This window comes from Ranitomeya variabilis, chromosome 5, assembly GCF_051348905.1.
Source record: "Ranitomeya variabilis isolate aRanVar5 chromosome 5, aRanVar5.hap1, whole genome shotgun sequence".
Lineage (NCBI taxonomy): Eukaryota > Metazoa > Chordata > Amphibia > Anura > Dendrobatidae > Ranitomeya > Ranitomeya variabilis.
Genome location: NC_135236.1, coordinates 157,991,445 through 158,015,452, shown reverse-complemented (window position 1 = coordinate 158,015,452; position 24,008 = coordinate 157,991,445).

Here is a 24,008-nt window from a genome sequence, read left to right as displayed (position 1 = left end):
ACTAGGCATCTGTGTGTCACTAGACACCAAGTTTTGCAATCCCCAAAGCTTGCGGGACAAACCTCTGTATCAAACACTTCCCCCACTGCTTCTGCCTCCTCCATCTCCTCTAGGGCCTCCACATGAGCCCTCAGCCTCTCCACTAATGAGATATGCAATCCAACAGTGCAGAAAAAATCCACCACCCCCTCCATACTGCACAGCCAGGGCTCACCGCAATCAGGCAGTGTTTAAATTAATTTGACTTGGAAAGGGTGTGTACAATAACGGTGTGAACCTGTTGGTGGCCCTACACTTGGGACACCTCATAAAAGTGCCTTGCATGGCTCATGTTCTCAACCTGGTGGTACAGCAATTTCTCTGCCACTATCCCGGCTGGAATTACTGCTGCAGAAAGCATGGTGGCTGTGTGCTCATGCCTGCCATTTTGACCTCATGTGTCATTGACATGCATCGTTCCAGAGATATTTTGGGTGACTAGTTAACAGGTTGATATGCGATATGCAGAAAAGCTGGAAATCCATTCTTCACTTGTTGCACCGATTGTGATAGCAGTGACAAGCCCTGGTGCAGATTGTCCTTTCACGAAGCTTGGGACAATGCAGTACACACGTGGCGCAAATCACGGAGTGGACTTAGATCAAAGACCTCTGCACTAGTGTTGAGCATTCCGATACCGAGATCCGATACTTTTGTGGTATCGGGAATCGGTATCGGATCCATATTACTGTGTAAAATAAAGAATTAAAATAAAAAATATTGATATACTCACCTCTCCGGAGGCCCCTGGACATCATCGCTGGTAACCGGCAGCCTTCTTTGCTTAAAATGAGCGCGTTTAGGGCCTTCCATGACGACACGGCTTCTGATTGGTCGCGTTCCGCTCATGTGACCGCCAATCACAAGCCGTGACGTCATTCTCAGGCCCTAAACTCCTCATTCCAGGAATTTAGGACCTGAGAATGACGTTGCAGCTTGTGATTGGTCGCGTGGCGGTCACATGAGCGGCACACGACCAATCAGAAGCCGTGACATCATGGAAGGCCCTAAACACGCTCATTTTAAGCAAAGAAGGCTGCCGGTTACCAGCGGTTATGTCCAGGGGCCTCCGGAGAGGTGAGTATATCAATATTTTTTATTTTAATTCTTTATTTTACACAGTAATATGGATCACAGGGTCTGAAGGAGAGTTTCCTCTCCTTCAGACACTGGGAACCATCAGGATACCTTCCGATACTTGGTGTCCCATTGACTTGTATTGGTATCGGGTATCGGCGATATCCGATACTTTTCGGGTATCGGCCGATACTATCCGATACTGATACTTTCAAGTATCGGACGGTATCGCTCAACACTACTCTGCACCATTCTGCACAATTTCAAAGTGTTCACTAAGATGGTTAGCAATGATGATGTCATCATCAGCATCTCTATTTCGGTCATCTATATGCTGAAACATACTTTATATAGTCTGCAGAGGAGCTGTTGGTCCCAGAGGAAGAAGAGGAAGCAGAGGACAATGCGAAAGGGATAATAATATCTCTCAGTTCAGAACTGTTGTTGCACAAGTGGGTGCCATATGAGGGTCAATTACAGTGATTGAGTTGAGGCATAGTACCAGACAAACTGTTAGTAAAGCTGCAGGAACAAAGGATCAAATGGTTGAGGATGAGGAAGAGTTGATGGGCATGCAACTGCCAGGAAATGAAGAAGATAATGATCCCCTCTCTGTTGTCCATGGTTGGCAGGAGGGGACATAGGAAGCAAGCTTGAGTGTTACCCCACTACCCAACTCATGAATGCCTTCTTGCTGTACTATCTGCAACATGATGTCCATATTCTTAGGGTTAGAAGTATTGCTGACTACTGGGTTGCAACTCTGTTAGATCCACAGTATAAGAGAAAATTTTGCCAGATGCATGACCCTGGAAATGGACGTGAGCATGCTGGAGTTTCGAAACAGGCTTGTAGACAATCTTAAGAGTGGTTTTCCTCAAAACATTAATGAGGCTCACAGCGTTCATTGCAGTTATTGACTTCCAACTTTTTGTTCCTTGTGTTGTCAACATAAAAGCATTAGCAGCAGCAGTGTAAGTGGCATAAGCAATTTTTCTGAGTCATTTCACACATTTTTTAGACCAGCCTGTGCACCAACAGAACACAGTACAATTCTTACACAATGTAAATGACTGGAGAGGATGGTGTAGGAGTATCTTAAGCTCAATATTAATGCAATCATGGGGTTTGAACCCTTTTGCTCTTCAAAAATGGAAAAGTGGTCTGAGCTTGCTTGTCACGCCTTGGAGGTTTTGTTATGCCCAGCAGCCAGTGTTCTTTCATAATGTGTCTTCAGCATTGCTTGAGGTGTCCTTACAGATAAGCCCATCTCCTGAATGTGTGCACCTCTTAACTTTCATCAAAATGAACAAGCCATGGATCACCAATTACTTTTTTATTCCAGTCATAAACTGGACAGACTAGGCTATGGTGTAGCTTTAGTGTATTGTCATCGTTTGTGTGCCTGCTGTTGCTATTGCTGCTGATAATATTAAAAAAAATGTGAAATGTGGAGATTCCAAGTTGCATCTCCATCTGGTTTCTTACCTGTAGTGGTAGAGGTGTCAGAGCCCTATTCTGGGGAAATTGATGTCAGTTTAGTGACATTTAGGGTTGAGCGACTTTCATTTTTTTAAGATCGAGTCTGGTTTTGTGAAACCCGATTTAGTCCAGAGTCGAGTCGAGTGAAGTCGGCCGATTATCGCTAAAAGTCGGGGATCGACCGAAACACGAAACCCAATGCAAGTCAATGGGGAAGCATAGCCGGCAGTGAGTGGAGGCCAGGAAAACACCTACAGTGCACATTTTACTGCCAAAAACATCCATTCTTGTTTTCTGAAGCTTGTCAATCTTAATTAACTTTATAATAATAGTTGGGCACTGGAAATTGGGGGTCATTTGGCAAAAGTTGTGGGGGTAGGGCTGGTTCAAGGTTTTAGTGGGCCCAGGAAACATGGACTACGTCATGGCGGTGGAGCAGGGAGAGGTAAGTATTTCAACGTTGCAAGTGCTGTGATCCTGAGCAAGCAGGGGGGGCCCACTCGTTCGCATTGGCACTGGCACAGGGCCCCTCAAAGTACGGCGGTGTGTTTGCATGGCGGGGGCGCTTCACACCAGCAGCGACACTTTTGCGTACTCTGAGTGGCCTTGTGCCAGTGACGTCGCCAACGAGTATGCCCCCCCACCTGATGAAGGAACCTGCACTTTCATCTGCACCTTTGTCCCTGTGTAAGGTGGTATAATATGCGGGAAGGGGAACCTTACTTTCAGCAGGGTCAGATTCTGGCTGTGTAGAGTACAAGGGGAATGTAGTGGTCTAGGTCAATGTACCAGCAGACTCATCTAGCAGTGGCTGGGCAATGGGCAGGATGATGAGGAAACAGATATAGGGCCAAAGAATAAAGTAGGCTAAATGCAGATCAAAATTGGTAACAGGACTAAACAGGCGGCATTGCTTTGTTCAGTGGAGTAGCAAACCCAAGAGCAGCAGACACTGTTTCAAGGGCCTAACCACACTAGTAGGCCAAATGCAGTTTAATATCTGATAGTATAGGCCGAAAGCCAGAATGTGGAAGCTCAGCTTTGTTCAGTTGAGGACAACACCAGGGAGGGGCAGACACCGTTAGTAGGCCCTAACCACCATTTTGTTTTTTAAAAAACACTTAATGAGAGCCAGAAGGTTGAAGCTCAGCTTTATTCAGTTGAGGGCAACACCAGGCAGGGGCAGACACCGTTAGTAGGCCGGAACCACCATTTTGTTTTTTAAAAAACACTTAATGAGAGCCAGAAGGTTGAAGCTCAGCTTTATTCAGTTGAGGGCAACACCAGGCAGGGGCAGACACCGTTAGTAGGCCGGAACCAGCAATGTGTTTAAAAACAGCAGTTAATCAGAGCCGGAAGGTAGAAGCTCAGCTTTATTCAGTTGAGGGCAACACCAGGGAGGGGCAGAAGCCGTTAGTAGGCCCTAACCACCATTTTGTTTTTTAAAAAACACTTAATGAGAGCCAGAAGGTAGAAGCTCAGCTTTATTCAGTTGAGGACAACTTGAATTAGGGACTGCATACAGACTTAGCAGGCTGTCCCCTGTGTGGACCATGCATCCAATACATTAACCCATTGAGCCACAAAGGACACGTAACCTTCCGTGGCCATGCCTACAGGTCCATGTGTCTGTTGTCAGGTGTACCTTTGTCAGTGTAGGCCTATTGGAAGGAGGGACCGCAGACAGGCTTCGAAGGCCTAACACAATATAATGGGCTGGCTGTAGGCACTTTAAAATTGGTTCCAGGGGTACACGGGCAGCAGTGGTCTGGTCAGTGGAGGCCTAGTGGAAGGAGGGACCGCAGACAGGCTTCGAAGGCCTAACACAATAAAATGGGCTGGCTGTAGGCACTTTAAAATTGGTTCCAGGGGTACACGGGCAGCAGTGGTCTGGTCAGTGGAGGCCTAGTGGAAGGAGGGACCGCAGACAGGCTTCGAAGGCCTAAAATAACAAACAATAGGCTCATGGCAGTTTTACAGCGGTTACATGGATACACGGGCAGGCAGCTTGGTGGTGAGTGGAGGAGTATTTAAAGTAGGGACCGCAGACAGGCTATCAAAGGCCTAAAATAACAAACAATAGGCTCATGGCAGTTTTACAGCGGTTACATGGATACACAGGCAGCTTGGTGGTGAGTGGAGGAGTATTTAAAGTAGGGACCGCAGACAGGCTATCAAAGGCCTAAAATAACAAACAATAGGCTCATGGCAGTTTTACAGCGGTTACATGGATACACGGGCAGGCAGCTGGTGATGAGTGGAGGAGTATTTAAAGTAGGGACCGCAGACAGGCTATCAAAGGCCTAAAATAACAAACAATAGGCTCATGGCAGTTTTACAGCGGTTACATGGATACACGGGCAGGCAGCTGGTGATGAGTGGAGGAGTATTTAAGGTAGGGACCGCAGACAGGCTATCAAAGGCCTAAAATAACAAACAATAGGCTCATGGCAGTTTTACAGCGGTTACATGGATACACGGGCAGGCAGCTGGTGATGAGTGGAGGAGTATTTAAAGTAGGGACCGCAGACAGGCTATCAAAGGCCTAAAATAACAAACAATAGGCTCATGGCAGTTTTACAGCGGTTACATGGATACACGGGCAGGCAGCTGGTGATGAGTGGAGGAGTATTTAAAGTAGGGACCGCAGACAGACTATCAAAGGCCTAAAATAACAAACAATAGGCTCATGGCAGTTTTACAGCGGTTACATGGATACACGGGCAGGCAGCTGGTGATGAGTGGAGGAGTATTTAAAGTAGGGACCGCAGACAGGCTATCAAAGGCCTAAAATAACAAACAATAGGCTCATGGCAGTTTTACAGCGGTTACATGGATACACAGGCAGCTTGGTGGTGAGTGGAGGAGTATTTAAAGTAGGGACCGCAGACAGGCTATCAAAGGCCTAAAATAACAAACAATAGGCTCATGGCAGTTTTACAGCGGTTACATGGATACACGGGCAGGCAGCTGGTGATGAGTGGAGGAGTATTTAAAGTAGGGACCGCAGACAGGCTATCAAAGGCCTAAAATAACAAACAATAGGCTCATGGCAGTTTTACAGCGGTTACATGGATACACGGGCAGGCAGCTGGTGATGAGTGGAGGAGTATTTAAAGTAGGGACCGCAGACAGGCTATCAAAGGCCTAAAATAACAAACAATAGGCTCATGGCAGTTTTACAGCGGTTACATGGATACACGGGCAGGCAGCTGGTGATGAGTGGAGGAGTATTTAAAGTAGGGACCGCAGACAGGCTATCAAAGGCCTAAAATAACAAACAATAGGCTCATGGCAGTTTTACAGCGGTTACATGGATACACAGGCAGCTTGGTGGTGAGTGGAGGAGTATTTAAAGTAGGGACTGCAGACAGGCTATCAAAGGCCTAAAATAACAAACAATAGGCTCATGGCAGTTTTACAGCGGTTACATGGATACACAGGCAGCTTGGTGGTGAGTGGAGGAGTATTTAAAGTAGGGACCGCAGACAGGCTATCAAAGGCCTAAAATAACAAACAATAGGCTCATGGCAGTTTTACAGCGGTTACATGGATACACGGGCAGGCAGCTGGTGATGAGTGGAGGAGTATTTAAAGTAGGGACCGCAGACAGGCTATCAAAGGCCTAAAATAACAAACAATAGGCTCATGGCAGTTTTACAGCGGTTACATGGATACACGGGCAGGCAGCTGGTGATGAGTGGAGGAGTATTTAAGGTAGGGACCGCAGACAGGCTATCAAAGGCCTAAAATAACAAACAATAGGCTCATGGCAGTTTTACAGCGGTTACATGGATACACGGGCAGGCAGCTGGTGATGAGTGGAGGAGTATTTAAAGTAGGGACCGCAGACAGGCTATCAAAGGCCTAAAATAACAAACAATAGGCTCATGGCAGTTTTACAGGGGTTACATGGATACACGGGCAGGCAGCTGGTGATGAGTGGAGGAGTATTTAAAGTAGGGACCGCAGACAGACTATCAAAGGCCTAAAATAACAAACAATAGGCTCATGGCAGTTTTACAGCGGTTACATGGATACACGGGCAGGCAGCTGGTGATGAGTGGAGGAGTATTTAAAGTAGGGACCGCAGACAGGCTATCAAAGGCCTAAAATAACAAACAATAGGCTCATGGCAGTTTTACAGCGGTTACATGGATACACAGGCAGCTTGGTGGTGAGTGGAGGAGTATTTAAAGTAGGGACCGCAGACAGGCTATCAAAGGCCTAAAATAACAAACAATAGGCTCATGGCAGTTTTACAGCGGTTACATGGATACACGGGCAGGCAGCTGGTGATGAGTGGAGGAGTATTTAAAGTAGGGACCGCAGACAGGCTATCAAAGGCCTAAAATAACAAACAATAGGCTCATGGCAGTTTTACAGCGGTTACATGGATACACGGGCAGGCAGCTGGTGATGAGTGGAGGAGTATTTAAAGTAGGGACCGCAGACAGGCTATCAAAGGCCTAAAATAACAAACAATAGGCTCATGGCAGTTTTACAGCGGTTACATGGATACACGGGCAGGCAGCTGGTGATGAGTGGAGGAGTATTTAAAGTAGGGACCGCAGACAGGCTATCAAAGGCCTAAAATAACAAACAATAGGCTCATGGCAGTTTTACAGCGGTTACATGGATACACAGGCAGCTTGGTGGTGAGTGGAGGAGTATTTAAAGTAGGGACCGCAGACAGGCTATCAAAGGCCTAAAATAACAAACAATAGGCTCATGGCAGTTTTACAGCGGTTACATGGATACACGGGCAGGCAGCTGGTGATGAGTGGAGGAGTATTTAAAGTAGGGACCGCAGACAGGCTATCAAAGGCCTAAAATAACAAACAATAGGCTCATGGCAGTTTTACAGCGGTTACATGGATACACAGGCAGCTTGGTGGTGAGTGGAGGAGTATTTAAAGTAGGGACCGCAGACAGGCTATCAAAGGCCTAAAATAACAAACAATAGGCTCATGGCAGTTTTACAGCGGTTACATGGATACACGGGCAGGCAGCTGGTGATGAGTGGAGGAGTATTTAAAGTAGGGACCGCAGAAAGGCTATCAAAGGCCTAAAATAACAAACAATAGGCTCATGGCAGTTTTACAGCGGTTACATGGATACACGGGCAGGCAGCTGGTGATGAGTGGAGGAGTATTTAAAGTAGGGACCGCAGACAGGCTATCAAAGGCCTAAAATAACAAACAATAGGCTCATGGCAGTTTTACAGCGGTTACATGGATACACAGGCAGCTTGGTGGTGAGTGGAGGAGTATTTAAAGTAGGGACCGCAGACAGGCTATCAAAGGCCTAAAATAACAAACAATAGGCTCATGGCAGTTTTACAGCGGTTACATGGATACACGGGCAGGCAGCTGGTGATGAGTGGAGGAGTATTTAAAGTAGGGACCGCAGACAGGCTATCAAAGGCCTAAAATAACAAACAATAGGCTCATGGCAGTTTTACAGCGGTTACATGGATACACAGGCAGCTTGGTGGTGAGTGGAGGAGTATTTAAAGTAGGGACCGCAGACAGGCTATCAAAGGCCTAAAATAACAAACAATAGGCTCATGGCAGTTTTACAGCGGTTACATGGATACACGGGCAGGCAGCTGGTGATGAGTGGAGGAGTATTTAAAGTAGGGACCGCAGAAAGGCTATCAAAGGCCTAAAATAACAAACAATAGGCTCATGGCAGTTTTACAGCGGTTACATGGATACACGGGCAGGCAGCTGGTGATGAGTGGAGGAGTATTTAAAGTAGGGACCGCAGACAGGCTATCAAAGGCCTAAAATAACAAACAATAGGCTCATGGCAGTTTTACAGCGGTTACATGGATACACGGGCAGGCAGCTGGTGATGAGTGGAGGAGTATTTAAAGTAGGGACCGCAGACAGGCTATCAAAGGCCTAAAATAACAAACAATAGGCTCATGGCAGTTTTACAGCGGTTACATGGATACACGGGCAGGCAGCTGGTGATGAGTGGAGGAGTATTTAAAGTAGGGACCGCAGACAGGCTATCAAAGGCTTAAAATAACAAACAATAGGCTCATGGCAGTTTTACAGCGGTTACATGGATACACGGGCAGGCAGCTGGCGATGAGTGGAGGAGTATTTAAAGTAGGGACCGCAGATAGGCTATCAAAGGCCTAAAATAACAAACAATAGGCTCATGGCAGTTTTACAGCGGTTACATGGATAAACGGGCAGGCAGCTGGTGATGAGTGGAGGAGTATTTAAAGTAGGGACCGCAGACAGGCTATCAAAGGCCTAAAAATAACAAACAATAGGCTCATGGCAGTTTTACAGCGGTTACATGGATACACGGGCAGGCAGCTGGTGATGAGTGGAGGAGTATTTAAAGTAGGGACCGCAGACAGGCTATCAAAGGCCTAAAATAACAAACAATAGGCTCATGGCAGTTTTACAGCGGTTACATGGATACACGGGCAGGCAGCTGGTGATGAGTGGAGGAGTATTTAAAGTAGGGACCGCAGACAGGCTATCAAAGGCCTAAAATAACAAACAATAGGCTCATGGCAGTTTTACAGCGGTTACATGGATACACAGGCAGCTTGGTGGTGAGTGGAGGAGTATTTAAAGTAGGGACCGCAGACAGGCTATCAAAGGCCTAAAATAACAAACAATAGGCTCATGGCAGTTTTACAGCGGTTACATGGATACACGGGCAGGCAGCTGGTGATGAGTGGAGGAGTATTTAAAGTAGGGACCGCAGACAGGCTATCAAAGGCCTAAAATAACAAACAATAGGCTCATGGCAGTTTTACAGCGGTTACATGGATACACGGGCAGGCAGCTGGTGATGAGTGGAGGAGTATTTAAAGTAGGGACCGCAGACAGGCTATCAAAGGCCTAAAATAACAAACAATAGGCTCATGGCAGTTTTACAGCGGTTACATGGATACACGGGCAGGCAGCTGGTGATGAGTGGAGGAGTATTTAAAGTAGGGACCGCAGACAGGCTATCAAAGGCCTAAAATAACAAACAATAGGCTCATGGCAGTTTTACAGCGGTTACATGGATACACAGGCAGCTTGGTGGTGAGTGGAGGAGTATTTAAAGTAGGGACCGCAGACAGGCTATCAAAGGCCTAAAATAACAAACAATAGGCTCATGGCAGTTTTACAGCGGTTACATGGATACACGGGCAGGCAGCTGGTGATGAGTGGAGGAGTATTTAAAGTAGGGACCGCAGACAGGCTATCAAAGGCCTAAAATAACAAACAATAGGCTCATGGCAGTTTTACAGCGGTTACATGGATACACAGGCAGCTTGGTGGTGAGTGGAGGAGTATTTAAAGTAGGGACCGCAGACAGGCTATCAAAGGCCTAAAATAACAAACAATAGGCTCATGGCAGTTTTACAGCGGTTACATGGATACACGGGCAGGCAGCTGGTGATGAGTGGAGGAGTATTTAAAGTAGGGACCGCAGAAAGGCTATCAAAGGCCTAAAATAACAAACAATAGGCTCATGGCAGTTTTACAGCGGTTACATGGATACACGGGCAGGCAGCTGGTGATGAGTGGAGGAGTATTTAAAGTAGGGACCGCAGACAGGCTATCAAAGGCCTAAAATAACAAACAATAGGCTCATGGCAGTTTTACAGCGGTTACATGGATACACAGGCAGCTTGGTGGTGAGTGGAGGAGTATTTAAAGTAGGGACCGCAGACAGGCTATCAAAGGCCTAAAATAACAAACAATAGGCTCATGGCAGTTTTACAGCGGTTACATGGATACACGGGCAGGCAGCTGGTGATGAGTGGAGGAGTATTTAAAGTAGGGACCGCAGACAGGCTATCAAAGGCCTAAAATAACAAACAATAGGCTCATGGCAGTTTTACAGCGGTTACATGGATACACAGGCAGCTTGGTGTTGAGTGGAGGAGTATTTAAAGTAGGGACCGCAGACAGGCTATCAAAGGCCTAAAATAACAAACAATAGGCTCATGGCAGTTTTACAGCGGTTACATGGATACACGGGCAGGCAGCTGGTGATGAGTGGAGGAGTATTTAAAGTAGGGACCGCAGAAAGGCTATCAAAGGCCTAAAATAACAAACAATAGGCTCATGGCAGTTTTACAGCGGTTACATGGATACACGGGCAGGCAGCTGGTGATGAGTGGAGGAGTATTTAAAGTAGGGACCGCAGACAGGCTATCAAAGGCCTAAAATAACAAACAATAGGCTCATGGCAGTTTTACAGCGGTTACATGGATACACGGGCAGGCAGCTGGTGATGAGTGGAGGAGTATTTAAAGTAGGGACCGCAGACAGGCTATCAAAGGCCTAAAATAACAAACAATAGGCTCATGGCAGTTTTACAGCGGTTGCATGGATACACGGGCAGGCAGCTGGTGATGAGTGGAGGAGTATTTAAAGTAGGGACCGCAGACAGGCTATCAAAGGCTTAAAATAACAAACAATAGGCTCATGGCAGTTTTACAGCGGTTACATGGATACACGGGCAGGCAGCTGGCGATGAGTGGAGGAGTATTTAAAGTAGGGACCGCAGATAGGCTATCAAAGGCCTAAAATAACAAACAATAGGCTCATGGCAGTTTTACAGCGGTTACATGGATAAACGGGCAGGCAGCTGGTGATGAGTGGAGGAGTATTTAAAGTAGGGACCGCAGACAGGCTATCAAAGGCCTAAAAATAACAAACAATAGGCTCATGGCAGTTTTACAGCGGTTACATGGATACACGGGCAGGCAGCTGGTGATGAGTGGAGGAGTATTTAAAGTAGGGACCGCAGACAGGCTATCAAAGGCCTAAAATAACAAACAATAGGCTCATGGCAGTTTTACAGCGGTTACATGGATACACGGGCAGGCAGCTGGTGATGAGTGGAGGAGTATTTAAAGTAGGGACCGCAGACAGGCTATCAAAGGCCTAAAATAACAAACAATAGGCTCATGGCAGTTTTACAGCGGTTACATGGATACACAGGCAGCTTGGTGGTGAGTGGAGGAGTAGTGCAAGGAGTGTCTGTCCCAGTACTCCCAAAATATAAATAGATGTTAATGTCTCGCAAAACAACCAAAACAAAAAAAAAGGTGGCATACTTAGGTACAGGGGTGGGCTCATCTACTGAGTTTCTGACATAGTAATTTGGCAGTAACTATTTAGACACAGACACAGACTACTTTAAGTTGCATCATAGATGTCTACAAATTTGTATTGTCAGTGCCAGACATTGAATGATGTCAGCGAATAGACTAAAGATTGGTGGAGCTGTGCGACATAATTTTGCACGTGGTAGAGCACATTTTGAGCTGGGGTAGGGGGGAACTCTCTTGAGGCCGGCGGGACCGCCCCAGGGCCCCTCATGTTACAACGGTGTGTCTGACGTTGGGTGCGCACCGCCACCGCCAGAGACACTACATTGTACTATGAGGGACCCAGTAGCAATGCCGTCAACCAAAAGCGAGCACACCCACCTCTTCAGACAAACAGCAGTCTCACGGGTGCTTGCGCCAAGTCGCGATACCACGGCCCCGTGTGGGGAGTTTTGCCATTTAGGGAGGTGTAAACATGTCGTATGCTGTACAATCAGCTGCAGCAAATTAGACATTAGAAAAGTAATTCACAGGCAAGAGCTTTTCATAGGAAAGCTAGGTGTCGGCCGGGCAAGGTGGGGCAAAAGATTTCGAAATCCAGTTGTGGTTCATTTTAATGAATGTTAGATCGTCAACATTTTGGGTAGCCAGACGAGTCCTTTTTTCGGTTAATATTGAACCTGCAGCACTGAATACTCTTTCTGATAGGACACTTGCTGCCGGGCAAGCAAGCTCCTGCAATGCATATTCTGCCAATTCTGGCCAGGTGTCTAATTTGGAGGCCCAGTAATCAAATGGGAATGACGGTTGAGGGAGAACATCGATAAGGGATGAAAAATAGTTAGTAACCATACTGGACAAATGTTGTCTCCTGTCACTTTCAATTGATGCAGCAGTACCTGTCCTGTCTGCGGTCATAGCAAAATCACTCCACAACCTGGTCAGAAAACCCCTCTGTCCAACGCCACTTCTGATGTGTGCACCCCTAACACTCCTAGTCTGCTGCCCCCTGGAGCTCGTGTGAGAACGATCACGTGCGCTGTGTGCTGGGAATGCCTGAAGCAAACGGTCAACAAGAGTTGATTGTTTGGTTGCTAATATTAGTTCCAAGTTCTCATGTGGCATAATATTTTGCAATTTGCCTTTATAGCGTGGATCAAGGAGGCAGGCCAACCAGTAATCGTCATTGTTCATCATTTTCATAATGCGTGTGTCCCTTTTTAGGATACGTAAGGCATAATCCGCCATGTGGGCCAAAGTTCCAGTTGTCAAATCTCCGGTTGTGATTGGTTGAGGGGCAGTTGCAGGCAAATCTACGTCACTTGTGTCCCTCAAAAAACCAGAACCCGGCCGTGACACGCAACCAATTTCCTGTGCCCCCGGGAAAGGTTCGGCATTAAAAATATACTCATCCCCATCATCCTCCTCGTCCTCCACCTCCTCTTCGCCCGCTACCTCGTCCTGTACACTGCCCTGACCAGACAATGGCTGACTGTCATCAAGGCTTTCCTCTTCCTCTGGTGCAGACGCCTGCTCCTTTATGTGCGTCAAACTTTGCATCAGCAGACGCATTAGGGGGATGCTCATGCTTATTACGGCGTTGTCTGCACTAACCAGCCGTGTGCATTCCTCAAAACACTGAAGGACTTGACACATGTCTTGTATCTTAGACCACTGCACACCAGACAACTCCATGTCTGCCATCCTACTGCCTGCCCGTGTATCCTCCCACAAATAAATAACAGCACGCCTCTGTTCGCACAGTCTCTGAAGCATGTGCAGTGTTGAGTTCCACCTTGTTGCAACGTCTATGATTAGGCGATGCTGGGGAAGGTTCAAAGACCGCTGATAGGTCTGCATACGGCTGGCATGTACAGGCGAACGTCGGATATGTGAGCAAAGTGCACGCACTTTGAGGAGCAGGTCGGAGAACCCAGGATAAGTTTTCAATAAGCACTGCACCACCAGGTTTAAGGTGTGAGCCAGGCAAGGAATGTGTTTCAGTTGGGAAAGGGAGATGGCAGCCATGAAATTCCTTCCGTTATCACTCACTACCTTGCCTGCCTCAAGATCTACTGTGCCCAGCCACGACTGCGTTTCTTGTTGCAAGAACTCGGACAGAACTTCCGCGGTGTGTCTGTTGTCGCCCAAACACTTCATAGCCAATACAGCCTGCTGACGCTTGGCAGTAGCTGGCCCATAATGGGACAACTGGTGTGCAACAGTGTCATCTGCCGATGGAGTGGTTGGCAGACTGCGTTCTGTGGAAGAGCTGTAGCTTCTGCAGGAGGACGAGGAGGAGGAGGAGGAGGGGGTGCGAACGCCTACAGCCAACTGTTTCCTAGACCGTGGGCTAGGCACAACTGTCCCTAAATTGATGTCGCCTGTGGACCCTGCATCCACCACATTCACCCAGTGTGCCGTGATGGACACATAACGTCCCTGGCCATGCCTACTGGTCCATGCATCTGTAGTCAGGTGCACCTTTGTACTCACAGATTGCCTGAGTGCATGGATGATGCGCTGTTTAACATGCTGGTGCAGGGCTGGGATGGCTTTTCTGGAAAAAAAGTGTCGACTGGGTAGCTCGTATCGTGGTTCAGCGTACTCCATCAGGGCTTTGAAAGCTTCGCTTTCAACTAACCGGTAGGGCATCATCTCTAACGAGATTAGTCTAGCTATGTGGGCGTTAAAACCCTGTGTACGCGGATGCGAGGATAAGTACTTCCTTTTTCTAACCAGAGTCTCATGTAGGGTGAGCTGGACTGGAGAGCTGGAGATCGTGGAACTTTCGGGTGTGCCGGTGTACATGGCAGACTGAGAGACGGTTGGAGACGGTATTGTGTCCGCCGGTGCCCTAGATGCAATATTTCCTCCTACAAAACTGGTGGTTCCCTGACCCTGACTGCTTTTGGCTGGCAAAGAAACCTGCACAGATACTGCCGGTGGTGCGGAAAATGGTGGCCTTACAGTGACGGAAGGGATGTTGCGTTGCTGACTAGCTTCATTGGCCGAGGGTGCTACAACCTTAAGGGACGTTTGGTAGTTAGTCCAGGCTTGAAAATGCATGGTGGTTAAGTGTCTATGCATGCAACTAGTATTTAGACTTTTCAGATTCTGACCTCTGCTTAAGCTAGTTGAACATTTTTGACAGATGACTTTGCGCTGATCAGTTGGATGTTGTTTAAAAAAATGCCAGACTGCACTCTTCCTAGACTCGGATCCCTTTTCAGGGATTGCAGACTGAGCTTTAACCGGATGGCCACGCTGTCCTCCAACAGGTTTTGGCTTTGACACGCGTTTTGGGCCAGATACGGGCCCGGCAGATGGAACCTGTTGCGATGTTGATGCCTGCTGCGGCCCCTCCTCCACCTCCGCTTCTGAACTACTGCCGCCTGCACCCTGTTCCCCCAATGGCTGCCAATCGGGGTCAATAACTGGGTCATCTATTACCTCCTCTTCGAGCTCGTGTGCAACTTCGTCTGTGTCACTGTGTCGGTCGGTGGTATAGCGTTCGTGGCGGGGCAACATAGTCTCATCAGGGTCTGATTGTGGATCTGTACCCTGAGAGGGCAATGTGGTGGTCTGAGTCAAAGGAGCAGCATAGTACTCTGGCTGTGGCTGTGCATCAGTGCACTCCATGTCAGAATCTACTTGTAATGGGCATGGCCTGTTAAATGTTTCACTTTCTAAGCCAGGGACGGTATGTGTAAAGAGCTCCATGGAGTGACCCGTTGTGTCGCCTGCTGCATCCTTCTCTCTTGTTGTAGTTTTTGCTGAGGAGGACAAGGAAGCGACTTGTCCCTGACCGTGAACATCCACAAGCGACGCGCTGCTTTTACATTTACCAGTTTCGGAAGAGGAGGCAAAAGAGCTAGAGGCTGAGTCTGCAATGTAAGCCAAAACTTGCTGTTGCTGCTCCGCCTTTAAAAGCGGTTTTCCTACTCCCAGAAAAGAGAGCGTTCGAGGCCTTGTGTAGCCTGACGACGAAACTGGCTCCACAGCTCCAGACTTAGGTGGAATATTTTTATCCCCACGACCACCTGATGCTCCACTACCACTACCATCATTACCAGCTGACAATGAACGCCCACGACGACCTCTTGCACCAGACTTCCTCATTGTTTTAAAATCTTAACCAAAGTAACTTTATTTGTTGCTGTCAAACAACTTACACGGTGAGCTATAACTTCAGTATGATTTCAATATCCCTTAACAGGTTGGTGAGACCACAAGGAAAATCAGGCACAATGTTACACACTCTGTTTTCTGTGGCACAAAATTACAGAGATGACACACACGCAGGACTGTCACTCAAGCACTAATGTCAATATTAATCTCCCACCTAATTTATTTTATTTTTTTTCTCAGGGAGACTTTAGAAACCAAATAATATAAAAAAAAAACAAAAAAAAAAGGCTTTCTATGGCCCACAATTAGAGAGAGAGAGGTGGCACACCCAGGAGTCAAGACTGGCGCACAAGCTGAAAGGGCAATATTACTCTCCCACTGTTTTTTTAAGTTTTTTTTTTTTATTTTCAGGGAGACTTTAGAAACCAAATAATATTAAAAAAAACAAAAAAATAAATAGCCTTTCTATGGCCCACTGAATGAGAGAGAGAGGTGGCACACCCAGGAGTCAAGACTGGCACACAAGCTGAAAGGGCAATATTACTCTCCCACTGTTTTTTTATGTATTTTTTGTTTTTTAAGGGAGACTTTAGAAACCAAATAATATTAAAAAAAAAACAAAAAAAAAAGGCTTTCTATGGCCCACAATTAGAGAGAGAGAGGTGGCACACCCAGGAGTCAAGACTGGCGCACAAGCTGAAAGGGCAATATTACTCTCCCACTGTTTTTTTAAGTTTTTTTTTTTTTTCAGGGAGACTTTAGAAACCAAATAATATTAAAAAAACCAAAAAAATAAATAGCCTTTCTATGGCCCACAATTAGAGAGAGAGAGGTGGCACACCCAGGAGTCAAGACTGGCACACAAGCTGAAAGGGCAATATTACTCTCCCACTGTTTTTTTATGTATTTTTTGTTTTTTAAGGGAGACTTTAGAAACCAAATAATATTAAAAAAAAAACAAAAAAAAAAAGGCTTTCTATGGCCCACAATTAGAGAGAGAGAGGTGGCACACCCAGGAGTCAAGACTGGCGCACAAGCTGAAAGGGCAATATTACTCTCCCACTGTTTTTTTAAGTTTTTTATTTTTTATTTTCAGGGAGACTTTAGAAACCAAATAATATTAAAGAAACCAAAAAAAATAAATAGCCTTTCTATGGCCTACTGAATGAGAGAGAGAGGTGGCACACCCAGGAGTCAAGACTGGCACACAAGCTGAAAGGGCAATATTACTCTCCCACTGTTTTTTTATGTATTTTTTGTTTTTTAAGGGAGACTTTAGAAACCAAATAATATTAAAAAAAAAACAAAAAAAAAAAGGCTTCCTATGGCCCACAATTAGAGAGAGAGAGAGGTGGCACACCCAGGAGTCAAGACTGGCGCACAAGCTGAAAGGGCAATATTACTCTCCCACTGTTTTTTTATGTATTTTTTGTTTTTTAAGGGAGACTTTAGAAACCAAATAATATTAAAAAAAAAACAAAAAAAAAAAGGCTTTCTATGGCCCACAATTAGAGAGAGAGAGGTGGCACACCCAGGAGTCAAGACTGGCGCACAAGCTGAAAGGGCAATATTACTCTCCCACTGTTTTTTTAAGTTTTTTTTTTTTTTCAGGGAGACTTTAGAAACCAAATAATATTAAAAAAACCAAAAAAATAAATAGCCTTTCTATGGCCCACAATTAGAGAGAGAGAGGTGGCACACCCAGGAGTCAAGACTGGCACACAAGCTGAAAGGGCAATATTACTCTCCCACTGTTTTTTTATGTATTTTTTGTTTTTTAAGGGAGACTTTAGAAACCAAATAATATTAAAAAAAAAACAAAAAAAAAAAGGCTTTCTATGGCCCACAATTAGAGAGAGAGAGGTGGCACACCCAGGAGTCAAGACTGGCGCACAAGCTGAAAGGGCAGTATTACTCTCCCACTGTTTTTTTAAGTTTTTTATTTTTTATTTTCAGGGAGACTTTAGAAACCAAATAATATTAAAGAAACCAAAAAAAAATAAATAGCCTTTCTATGGCCTACTGAATGAGAGAGAGAGGTGGCACACCCAGGAGTCAAGACTGGCACACAAGCTGAAAGGGCAATATTACTCTCCCACTGTTTTTTTATGTATTTTTTGTTTTTTAAGGGAGACTTTAGAAACCAAATAATATTAAAAAAAAAACAAAAAAAAAAAGGCTTCCTATGGCCCACAATTAGAGAGAGAGAGAGGTGGCACACCCAGGAGTCAAGACTGGCGCACAAGCTGAAAGGGCAATATTACTCTCCCACTGTTTTTTTATGTTTTTTTTTTTTTTCAGGGAGACTTTAGAAACCAAATAATATTAAAAAAACCAAAAAAATAAATAGCCTTTCTATGGCCCACTGAATGAGAGAGAGAGGTGGCACACCCAGGAGTCAAGACTGGCACACAAGCTGAAAGGGCAATATTACTCTCCCACTGTTTTTTTTTATGTATTTTTTGTTTTTTAAGGGAGACTTTAGAAACCAAATAATATTAAAAAAAAAACAAAAAAAAAAAGGCTTTCTATGGCCCACAATTAGAGAGAGAGAGAGGTGGCACACCCAGGAGTCAAGACTGGCGCACAAGCTGAAAGGGCAATATTACTCTCCCACTGTTTTTTTATGTTTTTTTTTTTTTTTCAGGGAGACTTTAGAAACCAAATAATATTAAAAAAACCAAAAAAATAAATAGCCTTTCTATGGCCCACTGAATGAGAGAGAGAGGTGGCACACCCAGGAGTCAAGACTGGCACACAAGCTGAAAGGGTAATATTACTCTCCCACTGTTTTTTTATGTATTTTTTGTTTTTTAAGGGAGACTTTAGAAACCCAATAATATTTAAAAAAAAAAAAAAAAAAGGCTTTCTATGGCCCACTGAATGAGAGAGAGAGGTGGCACACCCAGGAGTCAAGACTGGCACACAAGCTGAAAGGGCAATATTACTCTCCCACTGTTTTTTTATTTTTTTTTTTTTTTTCAGGGAGACTTTAGAAACCAAATAATAAGAAAAAAAATAAATAAATAAATAGGCTTTCTATAGCCCACTGAATAAGAGATAGCACACACAGCAGTGGCACACAAGCCCTGACTGAGGCCAATATTTTTCTACCACTGATTGATGTAGTGTTTTTGTGTTGAGGTAGAATTTAGAACACAAATCATGGAAAAAATAAATAGGCTTTCTATGGCCCACTCAGTGAGAGATGGCACACACAGGGATGGCACTGTAGCAGAAATGCCAATCTTAATCTCCCACAAAAAAAAAAAAAACAGGGACTGTCCTACAATTACTATCTCCCTGCAGTAATCTAAGCCAGGTATGGCAGGCAGCAATAGGAGTGGACTGATGCACAAATTAAATAAAAAGTGTGGACAAACAAAAAAGATAGCTGTGCAGAAAGGAACAAGAGGATATGTGCTTTGAAAAAAGCAGTTGGTTTCCACAGTGGCGTACACACAGCAATACAGCTATCACGGAGCCTTCTAGGGCAGCCCAATGAGCTACAGCGCTGAGGAAAAAAAAAAAAATAGCTTCCACTGTTCCTGCACACCGATGGTGGTGTTGGACAGTGGAAATCGCTACAGCACAAGCGGTTTGGTGGTTAGTGGACCCTGCCTAACGCTCTCCCTGCTTCTGACGAAGCGGCAGCAACCTCTCCCTAAGCTCAGATCAGCAGCAGTAAGATGGCGGTCGGCGGGAACGCCCCTTTATAGCCCCTGTGACGCCGCAGACAGCAAGCCAATCACTGCAATGCCCTTCTCTAAGATGGTGGGGACCAGGATCTATGTCATCACGCTGCCCACACTCTGCGTTCACCTTCATTGGCTGAGAAATGGCGCTTTTCGCGTCATTGAAACGCGACTTTGGCGCGAAAGTCGCGTACCGCATGGCCGACAAGCACAGGGGTCGGATCGGGTTTCATGAGACGCCGACTTAGCCAAAAGTCGGCGACTTTTGAAAATGATCGACCCGTTTCGCTCAACCCTAGTGACATTTATTGATGATGCTAATTTTTGGAAATATTTGAACTCAAAGTTGGGTCTCCTTCATGTGTGCTGGCTTAATTTGGCATTTCTCTCAGAGCACAAGGCCTACACTTGTCACTCATCCATCTTTCACTGATCAATGTTTAAGCTAGAAATGCTGGTCTAAGCCCTGTCCCAAGCCCTCCCACATGCATCCATGCTGCACAATTATACTATTTGTACTCTGGGTCAGTTGGGCGGTTAGAGAGTTGTGACACAGGGGAAAGTAAGGGTAATTGTGGGGCCAGTTCTGGGGACTGTACTAAGTGTAATGTTAAGGTGGAGGAAGAGGAGGAGAGGCCACTTGAAGCAGCAATTGCCATCCACTAGAGCACATGCTCTTTCTGGCCCTTATCTACAAGATGTACCACTATGCAGCTGCCAGAGTTGAGTACAATGTCCAGTAACACAAGTTGTCAGATGTCTTTGGATAGCACAAGCCTGTTTTGTTCAATAGAGCTTTCAGTAATATTACCACCATTTTAACCAGCTGTTTCACAGCATTAGGCCAAGACCTGTCAGTCACCTGTCACTGAATTAATAATCAACATTTATTGGTGGAGATAGTGTGGCTGGACAACAGAATTAGCAGAAAAGATATATGTGCAGTGTGTAGCCAGCTGTCCTTGAGAGCAGTGACATTAGTGACTGCTCTGAAGTCATCAAGATTGTCATGGGGCATTATGAATTATTATCTTCTCAGTGGACAGGTGAGGAATATTGTGGTTTTCTATTTTATTTTTGTTACAGGAGACGTTGGCTTCAGTGGATTAGAAGTTTGGTGACTTTGGTTTAATTTACATTCAATAAAGGACTATGTCATTATTTCAATTAAAGGACTTTATTCTAGATGTGTGTGTTTTTATAGTATCCATATGACTATAGGGTTAGTAATGGGGGCCTCTTATAGACCCCTCTTCATTACTAACCTGTGAGCGTGATGTCACCTGACAACACAAAGGTGACATCAACCACCCCCCAACCATTACCTCACTTTCCACCGATACAAGTCAAGTGGGAAGAGCAAAGCTAAGCAACAGATATGTCGCATCTTATAGACGTGCCTTTTCTGGGATGGCTGAGAGCTGAAATTTTCAGTCTGGGAGGGGGCCAAAATCCATGGCCCCTTCCTAGGCTATTAATATCAGCCTGCATCTGTCTGCCTAGTCTTTGCTAGTTAGATTTGATAGGGGGACCCTATGTCAATTTTTTGATGGGGTCCCCCTGTAAACTAGACAGTAAAGGCTAAGCAAACAGCTGTGAGCTGATATTAATAGCCTGGGTACCTTTATGGCTATTTGTTCCTTCCCAGAATATTAACATCAACCCACAGCTGTCGGCTTTCCTTCTGCTGGCTATAAAAATTTATGTAAATATTAACAGTTCATGTTTGGTTACAGCCTATGTGAGTTCATTCTGTTAATTCTTCTACATAGGCTGGTTACAGTGTGTGTGTGTATGTGCATGCGTGTGTGTGTACTTACTGGTCTAGTAATGAGGGTGTCTGGTTGACACCTTATCATTGCTAAACCAAGGGCTTGGTGTCAATGATAGCTGCTGACACCAAGCCCTAATTCCATTACCCTGATATTACTGCATCTGAATGAAAAAGGTGTTGAACCAAGAAATTGCATCACAAATCTTTTTTTGTTAAATATCTTTATTTAGCTCAAAAGAGCCTTCATTTCTATACAAAAATTCATGCAAAATTACGGCATAAACAAGCCAAAAAATTTGGCAAAATAAACACTTTGGCGCAGCATTTTTGCTGCCAAGAAATGATGAAACCTTGCAAAAATTTCTGCAAGCGAATATTCAAAATGCACACATTCCCTAAGGCTTAAGTCACACTGGGTATTTTAACCCCTTAAGCCCCGAGGGTGGTTTGCACGTTAATGACCGGGCCAATTTTTACAATTCTGACCACTGTCCCTTTATGAGGTTATAACTCTGGAACGCTTTAACGGATCTTGGCGATTCTGACATGGTTTTCTTGGGAGATATTGTACTTCATGTTATTGGTAACTTTTATTCGATATAACTTGCGTTAATTTGTGAAAAAAATGGAAATTTGGCGAAAATCTTGAAAATTTCGCAATTTTCCAAATTTGAATTTTTATGCCCTTAAATGACAGAGATATGTCACGCAAAATACTTAATAAGTAACATTTACCACATGTCTACTTTACATCAGCACAATTTTGGAACCAAAATTTTGTTTTGTTAGGGAGTTACAAAGGTTAAAATTTGACCAGAAATTTCTCATTTTTACAACACCATTTTTTTTTAGGGACCACATCTCATTTGAAGTCATTTTGAGGGGTCTATATGATAGAAAATACCCAAGTGTGACACCATTCTAAAAACTGCACTCCTCACGGTGCTTAAAACCACATTCAAGAAGTTTATTAACGCTTCAGGTGTTTCACAGGAATTTTTGGAATGTTTAAATAAAAATGAACATTTAACTTTTTTTCACACAAAATGTAATTCAGCTCCAATTTGTTTTATTTTACCAAGGGTAACAGGAGAAAATGGACCCCAAAAGTTGTTGTACAATTTGTCCTGAGTACGCTGATACCCCATATGTGGGGGTAAACCACTGTTTGGGCGCATGACAGAGCTCGGAAGGAAAGGAGCGCCATTTGACTTTTCAATGCAAAATTGACTGGAATTGAGATGGGATGCCATGTTGCGTTTGGAGAGCCCCTGATGTGCCTAAACATTGAAACCCCCCACAAGTGACACCATTTTGGAAAGTATACCCCCTAAGGAACTTATCTAGATGTGTGGTGAGCACTTTGACCCACCAAGTGCTTTACAGAAGTTTATGATGCAGAGCCGTAAAAATAAAAAATCATATTTTTTCACAAAAATGATGTTTTTGCCCCCAATTTTTTATTTTCCCAAGGGTAAGAGAAGAAATTAGACCACAAAAGTTGTTATGCAATTTGTCCTGAGTACGACGATCACCCATATGTGGGGGTAAACCACTGTTTGGGCGCATAGCAGAACTCGGAAGGGAAGAAGCGCCATTTTTTCAATGCAAAATTGACTGGAATTAAGATGGGACGCCATGTTGCGTTTGGAGAGCCCCTGATGTGCCTAAACATTAAAACTCCCACAAGTGACACCATTTTGGAAAGTAGACCCCCTAAGGAACTTATATAGATGTGCTTTGAGAGCTTTGAACTCCCCCAAGTGTTTCACTACAGTTTATAACGCAGAGCCATGAAAATAAAAATTCTTTTTTTTTCACAAAAATTATTTTTTAGTCTCCAGTTTTGTATTTTCACAAGAGTAACAGGATAAATTGGACCCCAAAAGTTGTTGTCCAATTTGTCTTGAGTACGCTGATGCCCCATATGTTGGGGGGAACCATTGTTTGGGCGCATGGCAGAGCTTGGAAGGGAAGGAGCGCCATTTGGAATGCAGACTTAGATGGATTGGTCTGCAGGTGTCACGTTGCATTTGCAGAGCCCCTGATGTACCCAAACAGTACAAACCCCCACAAGTGACCCCATATTGGAAACTAGACCTCCCAAGGAACTTATCTAGATGTGTTGTGAGAACTTTGAACCCCCAAGTGTTTCACTACAGTTTATAACGCAGAGCCGTGAAAATAAAAATTCTTTTTTTTTTTCACAAAAATGATTATTTAGCCCCCAGTTTTATATTTTCACAAGAGTAACAGGATAAATTGGACCCCAAAAGTTGTTGTCCAATTTGTCCTGAGTACGCGAATGCCCCATATGTGGGGGGAACTACTGTTTGGGCGCATGGCAGACCTCGGAAGGGAAGGAGCGCCATTTGGAATGCAGACTTAGATGGATTGGTCTGCAGGTGTCACGTTGCATTTGCAGAGCCCCTGATGTACCCAAACAGTACAAACCCCCCACAAGTGACCCAATATTGGAAACTAGACCTCCCAAGGAACTTATCTAGATGTGTTTCACTACAGTTTACAACGCAGAGCCATGAAAATAAAAATCCTTTTTTTCCCACAAAAATGATTTTTAGCCCCCAAAATTTTTTATTTTCCCAAGGATAACAAGAGAACTTGGACCCCAAAAGTTGTTGTCCAATTTGTCCCGAGTCCGCTGATACCCCATATGTTGGGGTAAACCCCTGTTTGGGCGCACGGGAGAGCTCAGAAGGGA